This window comes from Myotis daubentonii, chromosome 5 (assembly GCF_963259705.1).
Source record: "Myotis daubentonii chromosome 5, mMyoDau2.1, whole genome shotgun sequence".
Taxonomy (NCBI): Eukaryota; Metazoa; Chordata; class Mammalia; order Chiroptera; family Vespertilionidae; genus Myotis; species Myotis daubentonii.
Window position 1 is genome coordinate 10982911 of NC_081844.1, and position 17584 is coordinate 11000494.

The following is a 17584-nucleotide window of genomic DNA, read 5'->3' on the forward strand; positions in this document are numbered from 1 at the left end:
AGAACATGGAGGGATATCAGGCCCTGAACCGATCTGTCTTGCTGGGACCAGTGATACCTAAATAATAATAAACACACTGAACATCCAGGTCTTGGTTTCTGAATTCCATACTATACTTAAAACCAACCAGGGTATGTGGTGTGATCGTGATTTAATTCATTTTTTCCATATAGATCTAACACTGTCCCAGCAACATTTACTGAATTGTTTAACTGCTCCACAATGATCTGCTGTGTCAAGTCTGCACGAAATAAAATTTCCAGTATGCTTGGATTTGTTTTAAAAAAAAAACACCAACCAGGCTAGGCCTAGAAAAGCAGCAAAACCAGGTGGGTGACACCAAGACCAGCTGCAATGACTAACGACCCCACCAATCAGTGGAGACCACAACCCTGAAGGAGCACACCTAGAAAACTGATGAATGTTCTGCTGAAACCCTCACCTAAGGCCTCCCCTAAGATTCCTACCTGCAAGAGACATAAAAACCTCAAGACAAAGGACCCAGTTGTGCTCTCCTTCCAGGAGCACGCCCACACCTCCTCCCACCCCATCTTCCCCCACAGGTATGCATCTCCTAAACTCTAAGGGACCCCACGAGGTTTGTAACCTGGGCAGCAATGGGAAACAGCAGTTCATCCCAGATAAACCCCCTGAACCTGTCCCCAAGGCCCCTTTTCTCTGACTTCCCAGAGAGCCAAGCAGATCAGTCTAGCCTCATTTCCCCAGCCCTTTCTTGTTTCACTGTCACCAGCTTTAATAAACGCCCTCTAAAATTCACCTGGACTCATGAAATTTTTCCTGCACCAAGTCAAGAACCCACACACTACAGGCTGGCCCTAGGTAGACCCATTCAGGAGCAGATTCCCTTTCCAGTAACACCAGGACCTCTCGTAGATAAATGGGAACACAGACACACACACAAATATTTCTCTATAGTTTTTTTCTAGCATATTTTATTTATTTTTATTGTTGAGTGTGTTAGGTCTGATCGAATAATTGAAGGGACACACCCTCCCCTGGGAACTGACCTTTATATCACTTCACAACTGACATTCCCTTTTGCTTAGCACTTGCTAAGACCACATTCCACTTGCTAAGACCATTATCTTTCCCCTCAGGACCCGCCCAGAGAATTCTCCACCCAGAAAAAGCCTGCCTAGAGTCCTTTAAAATCTGAGTCCCCATCCTTGGGTGCTGGGGCCATTTTGGGGCTCAGCCCATCAGGCTTTCCAGAGGACCTAATAAATTCATAATTCTTTGTCCCTTTTGGCCTCATGCGTTCCTCCTTCAGTGACCCTAACAGAGAGTATTACAAATGTCCCCTATTTTCTCCCCTTTGCCCTCCTCCACCTGGTTCCTGTCCCACCCCAAGCCTTCATAACACTATTGTCTGTGTCCATGGGCTATGCATATAAATTCTTTGGTTAATCTCTCCCCATCCACCCATCCACATCCACCTGCCCTCTGAAATTCATCAGTCTGGTCCATGTTTCTATATCTCTGGATCTATTTTATTTTGTTTATTATATTCCACATATGAGTGAAATTATATGACACTTACCTTTCTCTGACTGGCTTATTTCACTTAGCATAATACTCTCCAGGTCCCTCCATGCTGTCTCAAAGGATGAGATCCATCTTTTTACAGCTACATAGTATTCCATTGTGTAAATGTAACACAAGTTTTTTTATCCACTCATCTACTGATGGGCACTAGGGCTGTTTCCAGATCTTAGCTATTGTAAATAACGCTGCTAGGAACATAGGGGTACATATATTCTTTCTAATTGGTGTTTTGGGATTTTTAGGATATATTCCCAGATGTGGGATCACTAGATCAAACAGCAGTTCTATATTTAATTTTTTGAGGAATCTCCATACTGTTTCCATAGTGGCTGCACCAGTCTGTGTTCCTACCAGCAGTGTACTAGGGTTCCCTTTTCCCCATATCCTCATCAGCATTTTGTTGTTGTTGTTGATTTATTGATTGTAGCCATTCTGGCAGGTGTGAGGTGATATCTTATTGTGGTTTTGATTTGTATCTTTCTGATGATTAGTGATGTTGAGCGTTGTTTCATGTCTATTGGCCATCTCTATGTCGTCTTCGGAGAAGCATCTATTCAAGCCCTTTACCCATTTTTTAAATTGTCTCCCTGGTGTTGAGTTGTATGAGTTCTGTTTACTTTGGGAATTAACCCCTTATTAGATGTATCATTGGCAAATATGTTCCCCCATACAGTGCGTTCCCTTTTCATTTTGAGGATGGTTTATTTTGCTGTGCAGAGGCTTTTTATTTTGATATATTCCCATTTGTTTATTTTTTCCTTTGTTTCTCTTGCTTTAGGAGATATATCGGTGAAAATTCTGCTACATGAGATGTCTGAGATTTTATTGCCTATTTTTTCTTCTAGTTTTTTTATAGTTTTGCAACTTACATTTGTCTTTAATACATTTTGCATTTATTCTTGTGTATGGTGTAAGTTGGTGGCCTAATTTCATTTTTTTTTTTGCATGCACCTGTCCAACTTTTCCAACACCATATATTGAAGAAACTATCTTTATTCCATTGTTTGCTCTTGCCTCCTTTGTCAAATATTGACCGTAGTGGCAGGGGTCAATTTCTGGGGTCTTTGTTCTGTGCTAGTAGCAGGCTGTTTTCATTAGAATGTCTTTGCAGTAGAGTTTGAGATCTGTATTGTGATCCCTCCAACCTTATTCTTCATTATCAAGGCTGCTGTTGCTATTTGGGGTCTTTTTTGGTATCATATAAATTTTTGGAGTATTTGTCTAGATCTGTGAAGTATGCTGATGATATTTTAGATTATAGATTGCATTCAATCTATAGGTTGCTTTGGGTAGTATGGACATTTTAATGTATTAATTTTTCCAATCCATGAACACGGTATATGCTTCCATTTGTTTATATCTTCCTTTATTTATTTTTTCAATTTCCTATATTTTTCCAAGTACAGGTCTTTTATCTACGTGGCTAAGTTTATTTCTAGGTATCTTTTTGTTGTTGTTGCAATGGTAAGTGGGGTTTGTTTTGTTTTTAGTTTCTATTTCTGAGAGTTATTGGTGTATAAAAATAACCTATTTCTGAATATTAATTATGTATCCTGCTACTTTGTCAAATTCAATTATTAGATCTAGTAGGGTTGTTGTTTTTTTGGTTTTTTTTTTTTTTTTTTTGGTGGAGTCTTTAGGGTTTCCTACGTACAATATCAGTTTTACTTCCTTCTTTTCAATTTGGATGCCTTTTATGTTTTTTTCTTATCTGATCACTGTGGCTAGAACATCCAGTACTATGTTGAATAAGAGTGATGAAAGTGGACATTCCTCTCTTGTTCCTGTTCTTAGGGGTAATTGTTTTAGTTTTTGCCCATTGAGTATGATGTTGGCTGTAGGTTTGTCATTATGTTGATCCCTCTGTTTCCACTTGGCTGAAAGTTTTTATAAAAAATGGGTATTGGATTTTGTCAAATGCTTTTTCTACATCTATTGATATTATCATGTGACTTTTATCCTTCATTTTGTTTATGTGATGTATCACATTTATTGATTTGTGAATATTGCACCAGCCTTGCATTCTCAGAATAAATCCCACTTGGTCATGGTATATGATCTTTTTCATATATTGCTGGATATGATTTGCTAATATTTGGTTGAGGATTTTAGCATCTATGTTCATCAGGGATATTGGTCTGTAATTCTCTTTCTTTGTAGTATCTTCATCTGGTTTTGGAATTAGGATAATGCTGGCCTCCTAAAAAGAGCTTGGATTTTTTAATAGTTTGAGGAAGATAGGTGTTAGCTCTTCTTTGAATGTTTGGTAAAACTTTCCTGTAAATCCATCTGATGCAGAACTTTTGTTTGCTGGGAGTTTTTTTTATTACTGCTTCAATTTCATTAGTTATCTCTATATATATGTTTAAGAGCATGAGTTTACACCAACACTTTCAATTAAATACAATAGAGTTCATTGTAATTTTTTCTCTATTCATCTTTGTAACATCCTTCTCTGATGTTGAAAATCCTGAATCAATCCCCCTGTATATAACCAATCTCGTTTTTCATCACCATCCCCTACCTTGTGTGGATACCACCTCACTGTGCTTGGACATTGAGCTCTCCCACTAGGCAGACGACCCCCATACTATTCTCCTTCTTACCTCATTTGTGATCTCACAGCCCATAGTAGTAGGCCATCCTCTCAAGTGGATGCTCTCCTCACAAGAACTGGACTCCAATACCATTGTGAACACTTATTTACTCTAACCCTAATGGTCTCTCCATCCATGCAAGCCCACCCATACTCAGAGCCAGAGTCTGCCTGTTTCTTGGTATGGAAGCTGCCACTGTTCTTGGCTCATTTTATCTCTGAAATCCATCTCATTAAGGCTTCCTTGCATTCATCATCTTAACTAGCCCTGATGTAAAGTATGGATTTTCCTCTGGTTTTTTCTACTTGTCACCATGGAAGTGAGGGTCTTTGGGGTCCTTCTACATTCTCACCAGAGGCAGAAATTCCTAGAGCACTTCTTTTGTGCTGAATGTTTTTTGGACATGATTTCAGTTAATCCCCATAACACAGCTATTAGTGTCCTCATTGTACCTATGAGCAAACAGGCTCAAAGATTACTTCACCTGCCCATGGTCCCTGCTACAGATGGATTCAAACCATGAAAGCACATTGTCTTTCATTCACCTCTCTGCCCCCAACTCAGACCAGCTCAAAATAAAGTGGGGGTAGAGGCTGATAGTATTGCCTCTCATATTTGGGAAGTCCAAGAAAGAGAGGGAAGGGCCCAAATTCAGGCTTAAAATTTATCTGTTTACTATCTGTCCCCCACAGTGCAACCGTCTAGACCCATGGGGGTCTAGACGAGCCACATGCGGCTCTTTAGCCCCTTGAGTGTGGCTCTTCCTAAGCCTTAGGAGTACCCTAATTAAGTTAATAACAATGTACCTACCTATATAGTTTAAGTTTAAAAAAATTTGGCTCTCAAAAGAAATGTCAATCGTTGTACTGTTGATATTTGGCTCTGTTGACTAATGAGTTTGCCGATCACTGGTCTAGACCAAGGGTTGACAAACATTTTCTGAAAAGAACCAGATAACAAATATTTTTTGGATCTAGAACGAACTCTCCAAAAATTCATCTGGAATAAAAAAAAAAAAAGACCCCGAATAGCTGCAGCAATCCTGAAAAAGAACAAAGTAGGTGGGATCTCAATACAAGATATCAAGATGTAATACAAAGCCACTGTTCTCAAAACTGCCTGGTACTGGCACAAGAATAGGCATATAGATCAATGGAATAGAATAGAGAGCCCAGAAATCGGCCCGAACCAATATGCTCAATTAATATTTGACAAAGGAGGCAAGAACATACAATGGAGCCAAGATAGTCTCTTCAATAAATGGTGTTGGGAAAATTGGACAGATATATGCAAGAAAATGAAACTAGACCACCAACTTACACCATACACAAAAATAAACTCAAAATGGATAAAGGACTTAAATGTACGACAGGAAACCATAAAAATTCTAGAAGAATCCAAAGGCAACAAAATCTCAGACATATGCCGAAGCAATTTCTTCACTGATACAGCTCCTAGGGCACTTGAAACGAAAGAAAAAATGAACAAATGGGACTACATCAAAATAAAAAGCTTCTGCACAGCAAAAGAAACCATCAACAAAACAACGAGAAAACCCAGTGTGTGGGAAAACATATTTGCCAATGACATATCTGATAAGGGCCTAATCTCCAAAATTTATAGGGAACTCATACAACTTAACAAAAGGAAGATAAACAATCCAATCAAAAAATGGGCAAAGGACCTAAATAGACACCTTTCAAAAGAGGACATTCAGAAAGCCAAGAGACATATGAAAACATGCTCAAAGTCACTAATCATCCGAGAGATGCAAATCAAAACAACAATGAGGTACCATCTCACACCTGTCAGACTGGCTATCATCAACAAATCAACAAACGACAAGTGCTGGAGAGGATGTGGAGAAAAAGGAACACTTGTGCACTGCTGGTGGGAATGCAGACTGGTGCAGCCACTATGGAAGACAGTATGGAGTTTCCTCAAAAAACTGAAAATGGAACTCCCATTTGACCCTGTGATGCCACTTCTAGGAATATATCCCAAGAAACCAGAAACACCAATCAGAAAGGATATATGCACCCCTATGTTCATAGCAGCACAATTCACCATAGCTAAGATCTGGAAACAGCCTAAGTGCCCATCAGTAGATGAATGGATTAGAAAACGGTGGTACATCTACACGATGGAATACTATGCTGCTGTAAAAAGGAAGGAACTCTTACCATTTGCAACGTCATGGATGGAACTGGAGAGCATTATGCTAAGTGAAATAAGCCAGTCAATAAAGGAAAAATACCACATGATCTCACTCATTCATGGACAATAGAGACCATTATAAACTTTTGAACAATAATAGATACAGAGGCAGAGCTGCCTCAAACAGATTGTCAAACTGCAGCGGGAAGGCCGGGGAGGGTTGGGGGGCAGGAGGGAGGGGGGTAAGAGATCAACCAAAGGACTTGTATGCATGCATATAAGCATAACCAATGGACATAAGACACCGGGGGATAGGGGAGGCTAGGGGACTGTCTAGGGCGGGGGGAAAAAATGGACACATATGTAATACCCTTTGTAATACTTTAAGCAATAAAAAAAATAGTAAATAAAATAAAATAAAATAAAATTTATAAAGAAAATATATATATATATATTTTTTTTTGGCCTTGTGGGCCATACAGTTTCTGCCACATCTACTCAACTATGCCACTATAACATGAAAACACCACGGATGATATATCAGTGAATGAACAGGGGTATGTTTCACTAAATTACAGTTGGCCCTTGAATAATTCGGGCTTGACTGCATGGGTCCACTTACACATGGATTTTTTTTTTTTCAATAAATACCTGTACTGTTTTTTATCAACAGTTGGGAGTTCACAGGGGCAGAGGAATGACAGTATGCAATGATCTATGCCATTATTTTTATTAGGTCATTTTTTAATTGATTTTAGAGAGAGGAATGAAGAGAGAGAGAGAGAGAGAGAGAGAGAGAATCAATTGAAGAATGGGCCTTGAAAGAACTGACTCCGCCCCATCCCCTTGCCCTCTATCTAAACCATAAACATTCCATTTTATTCCCATAAATTTTGTTAGGACTGACTTTCAGGCACAGATGGTCCATTAACCTGTTAATTCCAGGGTATAGCTAAACCAGATAAGTAACTAAGCTATTTCTAGCTTCTGTAAATATGCTTGCTTGAATAATGGGAAAATAAAAGGGAGGGGGGCTGGAAATCTGAGCCTGTGGCAGGAATTTGGTGTACATTCTTATCAGTTTATGGTCTGCTCACTGCTCCCTCTTAAATTGTCTATATTGGAGGACCTGTTTGCTTAACCATATTGAAAAGGCCATAAGCTAAAATTCTCCCAGACAGAGTTGTCAGGGCTGGCACCAGGCCAGGCCTTGAGATAGGATCTCACAGCACAAATCCTAGAGTTTTTTTCCTCTTTTTGCCTTTATAAGCTTACCCCTAACTTCTGTTTGGGACCGCGAGGTTTAGAGTGGCAAAAAGCCCTTTGTGGTCCCGGCGTGTCAGTTTTGAAATAAAAGCTCCCAAATTTGACCCTCTGGCTGTGGCATCTTGCTGAATTTCAATACAACACAATCAGTTGCCTCCCAAATGTGCCCTGACCAGGGATTGAATCCAAAACCTGGGTATGTGCCCTAACCAGGAACCAAACCTACCACCTTTTGGTGAATCAGGTAATGCTCCCACAGACTAAGCCACACTGGCCAGGGTGATCTATGTCATCTACCCTAATAAAAGAGAAAGATGCAAATTGACCGTACCTTCATGATGCCCACCAGCCCATCAGGAGTGAGTATGCAAATTAACCTCATCGCCTCTGTGGAGACTGACAGCAGGGAGGAGGCACCTCCCAGCACTGCACTGCCTGCTTGGCCGTCGCTGCAGCCCACAGGCAGCTCCAAGCACAGCCTGCTTGGCCATTGCTGTGATGGCCCGGGAGCAGGCAAGCACCGACTGCAGGCAGCACCCAGCATGGCCTGCTTGGCAGTCGCTGTAGTGTGGAGCAGACAGGCCCCGCAGAGAGCAGAGAACCACTGGGAGCAGGCCTAAGCCATCAGTAGGACATCCCCTGAGGGCTCCCAGATTGGACAGGGTGCAGGTCAGGCTGGGACACACACACACACACACACACACACACACACACACACACACACACACCTGTGCACAAATTTCATGCACTGGGCCTCTAGTTTTATATAAGAGACTAGAGGATCTGTGGATTTTGGTACCCACAAAGGATCTTGAAACCAACCCCATGGATATCTAGGTGCAACTTAGAAGTTTTGGGAAAGTCAAAGTTACCCGTGGATTTTGACTATGTAGGGTGTCAGCACCCTTAACCTCTGTGTTGTTCAAGGATCAACTGTTTTTATAAAAAGAGCTGGGGACTGGCTGTTCAGAAGGAAGAGACTGAGTCTATTTTCTTCACTGCTATACCCCCAATGTAAAGAACACTGCCCACCACGTAGTAGGCACTCCGTCAGTGTTTGTTAAATGAATAAACGAATTACTTTTGTTTGTATGTTCTTGGTGGAGAAGAGGTGACATGACCAGAGTGAGTGGTGCTGGTGGATTTGTTGAACAGACAGTGCAAGATCCAACTTGGAAATATGTTACAGGTCTTCTGGAGGAGTTTTATTCCTTTAAGAAGAGGGAAAGAAACAATTTTTATTTGGCATCTGTTTGGTGCTAAGGACCTGTTCTTTCTCATGACAGCCCTGTGAGGTAGTTTTATGCCAAAGACTAAATGTTTGTGTCCTCCCAGAATTCCTATGATGAAACCTAATCCCCAATGTGATAGTATTTGGGGGTGGGGCATTTGGAAGTGACTAGGTAATGAATGCGATGGCTGTCTATGAGCCAGGAAGAGGATTCTCATCACAAATGGAATCTGCCAGTGCCTTAATCTCAGACTTGCAACCTCCAAAACTGTAAAGACTAAATATTGGTTATTTAAGCCACCTAGTCTGTGGTATTTTGTTATAGCAGCCTGAATGGATTAAGACAGTCTGTGTCCCATATCACATTGGGGAAACTAAGGCTTAGAGAGTTGAGAAGACCTGCTCTTGGCTGCATGGCTTGAGGCAGAGCTAGAGTCCCCAGCCAGGTCTGTCTGATTTGGCATACTCTTTGTGCTTGGCTGAACTTCCTGAGGTGGTGGTGGCTTTTCTATCTCCAGAGGCACATTAGCAAAACTGGAACATCAATCCCTCAGGAAGCATTTTTATTTAACAATTTTCTGAGAAACCAAGATGGCGGCATAGGTAAACACCAGAGTTTGCTGCCTCGAACAACCACTTCAAAAATACAACTAAAGGACGGAACGGACATCATCCAGAACAACAGGAAGGCTGGCTGAGTGGAAGTTCTACAACTAGGAGAAAAGAGTAAAACATACCGAGACTCAGAGGAGGCGCAGTGCTGAAGTAAAATACTAAGGTGTGGAGTGTATGCGGAGCGGGCTGGCAGCTGAGGGCGTGGTTGTTGTTTTCAATCGGGAGGGAGTCTCAGACTCTGAGCTCCAGCTCCCGGCGAGTCTCTAGGGACCCAGACTCATACGGGAGAAGTGGGACTGTCTGGCATCGCTCAGAACCCTAGGGCAGCTTTCTCTCCGTGGGGCTTGCAGCAATTACTGGGACACTGAGAAGCAGAGCCTCTGAGGGCAAAACTGAGAGCAGCCATAATTGCTAACCCCGCCCTGTTGATCCTGTGGGACCTGCACCGCCCAAGCCCTGCAGGGAGACTTTTGCTGGATAGCCTCAGGCAAAGGCTAGATTAGCACCTCCCTAGAGATCCAGGAGCCAGGAAGCCTAGAGGTCAGAGTGGGACCATCCAGTTTGCAGCTCTGTGGAACCATAAAAGACACACTCAGGGGGAAGACTCAGTGAGCACCAAAGCCCCATTGAAGCAAGTCTAGCCCAAGAGTGGTGTTTCCAGCACAGAAGTTCTCCTACTGCAGACACAGCTGATTCTCACAGCCAATTGGCCTGGAGGTCAATTCCTCACAGTGATAACTACAACAATCAAGGCTTAATTACAACAAGACTGTGCACAAAGCCCACAAGGGGGTGCACCAAGAGTGTCTACCTCAGGTAATTGGGACACTTAGCACAGAAAGGAACTCTATCGACACAGCGAAGCATAAAAAATGCCGAGACAAAGAAACAGGACACAAACGACAGAATGGGAGGAAAGCAAACTGCTGGATATAGAGTTCAAAACCACACTTTTAAGGTCTTTAAAGAACTGTCTAGAAGCCGCCGATAAACTTAATAAGGCCCTCAAAAAGACTGGTGAGACTGTTGATAAATGTAGTGAGATCTTCAAGAAGACTGGTGAGACCACCAATAAATGTAGTGAGATCCTCAAGAAATCTAATGAGACCCTCGATGTTGTGATAAAGGACCAACTAGAAATTAAGCATACACTGACTGAAATAAAGAACATTATACAGACTCCCAACAACAGACCAGAGGATCGCAAGAATCAAGTCAAAGATTTGAAATACGAAGAAACAAAAAGCACCCAACCGGAAAAGCAAAATGAAAAAAGAATCCAAAAATACGAAGATAGTGTAAGGAGCCTCTGGGACAGCTTCAAGCGTACCAACATCCAAATTATAGGGGTGCCAGAAGAAGAGAGAGAGCAAGACATTGAAAACCTATTTGAAGAAATAATGACAGAAAACTTTCCATACCTGGTCAAAGAAATAGACTTACAGGTCCAGGAAGCGCAGAGAACCCCAAACAAAAGGAATCCAAAGAGGACCACACCAAGACACATCATAATTAAAATGCCAAGAGCAAAAGACAAAGAGAGAATCTTAAAAGCAGCAAGAGAAAGAAAATCAGTTACCTACAAGGGAGTACCCATACGACTGTCAGCTGATTTCTCAACAGAAACTTTGCAGGCCAGAAGGGAGTGGCAGGAAATATTCAAAGTGATGAATACCAAGAACCTACAACCAAGACTACTTTATCCAGCAAAACTATCATTCAGAATTGAAGGCAGATCAAGAGCTTCACAGATAAGAAAAAGCTAAAGGAGTTCATCACCACCAAACCAGTCTTATATGAAATGCTGAAAGGTATCCTTTAAGAAGAGGAAGAAGAAGAAGAAGGTAAAGATACAAATTATGAACAACAAATACACATCTATTAACAAGTGAATCTAAAAATCAAGGGAATAAATAATCTGATGAACAGTATGAACTGGCGATTGTAATAGAATCAGGGACATAGAATGGGAATGGACTATTCTTGCGGGGGGGGGGAAAGGGGTGTGGGGTGAGGGAAGAGATTGGACAATAATCGTGCACCTATGGATGAGAACAGTGGGTGGGGAGTGAGGGAGGAGGGTGGGGTGGGAACTGGGTGGAGGGGAGTTATGGTGGGAAAAAAGAGTAACTAATGTAATAATCTGAACAATAAAGATTTAATTAAAAAAAATAAGTAAATAATCCCTCAGGAAGGCCAAAGATGACACTCTCTCTTGGGTGTACTATTCCTACCAAATTCATTATTAACCCTTCTGCCTGGTATTCCATACCTTGTAATTAGATCCCAAACTAGCCATCTAGTTTTTCTTCCTAAGGCCCTAGAGTCCTGCTGAAAACTTTCAGTTCCTCTAGGGAGTCACATTCTCTTTCATTTCCTAATCTTTGCAGGTGCTGACCACTCTAACAGAAACACTCCTTCCTCCACCCCATTTCAACACTTCATTCTTCAGAATGTAACCCTTACCCTAGAATGTAACCTTCTGGAAGTTCTGGCATGTTTTCCTATATCACCAAGCAATTCTAAAATTCTCGGCCATCACTGACTGGATGTCCTACAAATTTAAGTCAATTCTGACATTATCAACCTGGTTATAGCATCAGAGCTATTTTAAAAATTTAACTGAGCCCTATCCGGTTTGGCTCAGTGGATAGAGTGTCAACCTGTGGACTGAAGGACACCAGGTTCGATTCTGGTCAAGGGCATGTACCTTGGTTGCAGGCTTCTCCATGGCCTGGGTCCTGGTCAGGGCACATGCAGGAGGCAACCAATCGATGTGTTTCTTTCACATCAATATTTCTCTCTGTCTTTTCCTCTCCCACTCTCTCTAAAAATCAATGGAAAAATGTCCTCGAGTAAGGATTAAAAAAAAAAAAAGTTCCACTGAGTGAATTTTAATGATCTTATTGGCTTTATTCAATGATTTGTGAATCAAATGGCATCTAATCTAGCAGTTAGAGCTCTGAAGAGCTATGCAAAGCAAGAGATTTTAGAGAGAGGGGAACAGAAACAAGGAAGTTGTACAATGCAGAAAAAGTGGGTTGGTTATTGCAAGGTTACTTTCCCTACAGGGGATGGCTAGTGCTGATCAGGCAATTCTTAGTTAAGATTCCATTTCTGGGAGAGACGAAACTGTCATTAACTCAAGTCTCAGTTTCGTGACATAGAGCTTAGCATAAGCGATTCCATTTGGGGTCTGTTGTCTTGTTTTTAACAGATCCCTCAGTCCCACAAGACTGTCCCCAATTTCAGACACCAATTGAAAGTCCAGGCCACCCATATTTCCGATGGACTGGCTATAAATCAGAGGTTGTCATATCACCCTCCTCAGTCCAATAATTTGTTAGAACAACTCATAAAACTCCAGGAAACATTAACTAAACTTATGTTTACTAGGGTGTTTTTTTTAATGTTTTTAATTGATTTTTAGGTAGAGAGGAAGGGAGAGGGAGAGATAGAAACATCAATGAGAGATAAACATCCATCCTGCATGTCCCCTACTGGGGCTCAAGCCCTAAACCCCGGCACGTGCCCTGACCCAGAATCAAACCAGTGATCTCTTGGTGCGTGGGATGACCAAGTGCAATCCACTGAACCACATCGGCCGGGCAAATAATTGGTCTTACTTCTTTTGTTTTTTAATGTATTTTTATTTATTTCAGAGAGGAAGAGAGCTAGAAACATCAATGAGAGAGAATCATTGCTTGACTGCCTCCTCACACTCCTTACTGGGGATTGAGTCCAAAACCCCGGCACGCGTCCTGACTGGGAATCGAAACATGACTTCCTGGCTCATAGGTCAACACTCAACCACTGAGCCACACCAGCCAGGCTTACTAGTTTATTACAAAGGACATGCTAAAGAATACAGATAAACAGCCAGATGAAGAGGTACATAGGATGAGGTCCAGAAGGATCCCAAGCACAAGAGCTCTGTGTCTGTGGAACTGGGATGCCTCACCAGCCAGCTCATCAACTCATATTTCAAGAGTTTTTGTAGAGCTTAATCTCCAACCCTGTAATTACTTGACCAACCTAAGACTATAAAGTGGCCCTACTCTGAGTTATCTCATTAGCATAAACTCTGGTGTGATCAAAAGAGACTTCTTATGCCCAGTCAGTGTGGCTCAGTGGTTGAATGTCAACCTATGAACCAGGTCACAGTTTGATTCCTGGTCAGGGCACATGCCCAGATTGCGGGCTCAATTCCCAGTGTGGGTTGTGCAGGAGGCAATCGGTCAATGATTCTCTCTCATCATTGATGTTTCTATCTTTCTCTCCCTCTCCCTTCCTCTCTGAAATCAATAAAAATATATTTTTTTTAAAAAAGAACGAAACCCCATGCTTTACATCTATCTCCCCCTCTAGACTGTGGGTTCCACATGGAGAGACTGAGTTCAACAAAAGTCTAGTGAACAAATGAAGTGAGTGAGCAAATGTTGGCTCATTCCACTGTCCAGTTAACTTCTACATTATATACAGACACATCTTTTTTTAATTTTTTTATTTATTGATTTGAGAGAGAGAGAGAAAGGAAGAGAAAGGAAAAAAATCAAATTTTTTGTTGTTCCACTTATTTATGCATCCATTGATTGATTCTTGCATGTGCACGGACCAAGGATCAAACCAACTGGGCTACCTGGCCATGGCCCAGACACATATTTTAATACCACCTCCTCCAGAAAGGCTTCCTTCCCTATCCACTTGGAGTTCTTTTCCAAACTAGTTGAGCTGCACAGACTCTGTCACACCCTGTAAACTTTGATTGGCAGCAGGAGTTTTTCCCCAAGTCAAACTGTTAAGGGCAGAAATAGACTATTGGGGACTAACTATAATTATAAGAAATATTAATCATGCTCTATTAACCATGATGGTTCTGTTCTGATTAGGGAAAGCACATTCTCACCTGGTTGAGAGTTGTACGCCCTGGGACATGGGAGCTAACATCAGAATACAGTCCATCCTCCTGTCCCAAGAACTGCCTATCATTATGGAGAGACTTACAACCTCATGGCTGAAACAGTCTAGTCCAGGGGTGGGCAAACGTTTTGACTCGAGGGCCACAATGGGTTCTTAAACTGGACCGGAGGGCCGGAACAAAAGCATGGATGGAGTGTTTGTGTGAACTAATATAAATTCAAAGTAAACATCATTACATAAAAGGGTACGGTCTTTTTTTTTTTTTTTTCGTTTTATTCATTTCAAACGGGCCGGATCCGGCCCGCGGGCCGTAGTTTGCCCACGGCTGATCTAGTCCCAGAGGTGCCTGCCCTCTGCGACACCCACCAGCCCACATGGCTTGTTACCTGTAATGATTATACTGTGCCTACTTTCCCATGCCTGTAATTCCTACTTTCCTGTGTAATCATTGTACTTCTACCCAATACAACCATCTGGCTTACAGGGAGAGGCAGAGCAGATTTTTGTGGATGACCTGCTGCTCTCCCATACTGCCAGCATTATTGGAATAAACGCTCATATATCATTCAACCCTGACTCTGCGTAATTGGCTCAGGTAGTGACAGGCAGTCTGAACTCCTCGGTTATCTGGTTACAAGACCCCACTTAACTCCTCAATTCTTAGACACAAGCCACCTGCTCCTTTAGAGATATGTCTCTCCTTCTTTGAAATGTGAGCCAAGCTGGGCTGGCCTCTCAGAAACTTGCCCACAATGGAATTACAGAACCTCAGCTAACATCCACTGATCAGAAAGAGACCCCCATGGGCCTGTGCACAGGAATCAAAAAACAGGACAGCAGCAGTGCCAGCCCTTTCACTGTGGCAGCCATTGAGGAGCAGAAGCCATGGCTTTGTGATACCCAATGGCCTTGGGCCTCAACAAAGGCCACATGGTGACCAAAAACATGAGCAAGCTGAGGCACAGCTGCCACTGCACGCACCTCACCAAACACTCCAAGTTGGTGCAGGAAATGATCCAAGAGGTGTGTGTGTGTGACTTTGCCCCCCATGATAGGCACACTATGGAGCTGCTCAAGGTTAAGGACAAGAGAGCCCTGAAATGTGTCAGGAAAAGGGGACACATGCCCTACAGGCAAAGCTCACTGGTTGAGCATCGACCTATGAACCAGGAGATCAAGGTTCAATTCCCAGTCAGGGCATATGCCCTGATTGCCGGCTCAATCCCCAGTGGGGCGTGCAGGCAGCATCCAATCAATGATTCTTTCTCATCAATGAGGTTTCTTCTCTCTCTCCCTCTCCCTTCTGCTCTGAAATAAAATTTTTTAAAAAAAAGAAAGAAAGAAAAGGGGACACACATCTATGTCAAGAGAAAGAGAGGAGCTGAGCAATGTCCTTGCCATGAGGAAAGCAGCAACCAAGAAGGACTGAGCCCCATCCCCTCTGTGTGTAATAAAACCTGTTCAGGAAAAATAAATTTAAAAACAGGCAGCCTGTTCGGGTGTCTCGCCAGGCTAGACAGCGCCACCCAGAGGTTTGAGGTGGCTTCAACACATGTTTACAGAACAGATACCAAACTTTCCTACCTCCTTGCCTTAGCTCTGGCTAGAGTCCGCTAGAACCTCTGCCTGGCATGCCGCCCTTCCCCCACCTCTCCGACATTTTACCTGTTCTTGAGAGTTCACGGTCCTCCAGATTTGCTCATTTCCCTCACCTTGCTCCTTAGCCCCTCCTGGTCACGGTTGCCCTGGAGAGCCCTGGGAAGGAGGGTATGCCCAGACACCTGCTGCAGTCGTTGGCTCCTGGGTCAGCTGCTGTTTTCAGCCCCAAAGGCTCCATTCCTGGTGTTGCAGATGCACTGTGCCCCGCGTACTGGAACAAGGAGACTTCTAGGAACTTGGTTATGCTTCTCTCATCTTTGGGGAAAAACCTCCCCAGTCCTCTAGGTGTCACCAAACATCTCAGAAAAGGGTTGTCCTCATTCCTGCCATCACCTCCTCTCTCTTTCCTTCTCCTGGCTGCTTTACCTCCCACCACTCTCCAAAAATGACCAATGACAGAATTTACCTTCCCCCTGAGCAAACCAACAGATCCATTTTTGTCTTGGTCCTATCCTGATAGGGATAGCCATTCCCTTCTCCTTGCTTGAGCCCTACTCTCACCTAGGACTCTTCCTACCTTCCAGGCTGCTCCTGCTCCACCTCTTTCACAGGCTGTTCTGCCTGACAGCTAACATCATATTTCTTAAAAAAAAGAAAAACAAAGTCAGAGAACTCACACTTTCCAATTTCAAGAAAAAAAAAATATATATATATATATAGAGAGAGAGAGAGAGAGAGAGAGAGAGAGAGACAGAGAGAGAGAGAGACAGAGAGAGAGAGAGACAGAGAGAGAGAGAGAGGAAGGGAGAGAGGGAGGGAGAGAGAGTAAAATCTTGGACATTTCTTATAGCAATATTTTTTCTGATATATCTTCCTGGTCAAGTGAAACAAAAGAAAACATGAAAAAAATGAGACTACATCAAACTAAGAAGTTTTGGCACAGCCAAGGAAACTATGAACAAAATGAAGAGACAACCAACCCACTGACTGGGAGAACATATTTGCCAATGATACTTCTGATAAAGGATTACTATCCACAATTTATAAAGAACTTATAAAACTCAACACCAAAAAACAAACAATCCAATTTTTAAAATGGGCAAAGGAACTAAATAGACACTTCTCCAAAGAGGACAGACAGATGGCCAATAAATATATGAGAAGATGTTCAATGTCCCTAATCATCAGAGAAATGCAAATCAAAACCACAATAATATCATCCCACACCTGTCAGAATGACTATTATCAATAAATTAACAAATAACAAGTGTTGTCCAGGACATGGAGAAAGGGGAACTGTCTTGGTGGGAATGCAGATTGATACAGGCACTGTGGAAAGCAATATGGAATTATCTCAAAAAATTCAAAATGACCTGGCCAGCGTGGCTCAGTGGTTGAGCATCGACCTATGAACCAGGAGGTCAAAGTTCAACTATCAGTCAGGGCACATGCAGGGGCTGTGGGCTTGATCCCCAATAGAAGGTGTGAGGGAAGCAGCTGATCAATGATTCTCTGTCATCATTGATGTTTCTCTCTCTCTCTCTCTCTCTCTCTCTCTCTCTCTTTCTCTCTCTCCCTTCCTCTCTGAAATCAATAAAAATATATTTTTTAGCCGAAACCGGTTTGGCTCAGT

The 17584-nt window shown here is 42.4% G+C and overlaps 1 pseudogene; it reads left to right on the forward strand.

The window, feature by feature from the left end:
- The first annotated feature begins 15237 nt into the window (after nucleotides 1-15237).
- On the forward strand, nucleotides 15238-15781 carry LOC132234087 (large ribosomal subunit protein eL36-like; annotated as a pseudogene).
- The last annotated feature ends 1803 nt before the right edge of the window (nucleotides 15782-17584 follow it).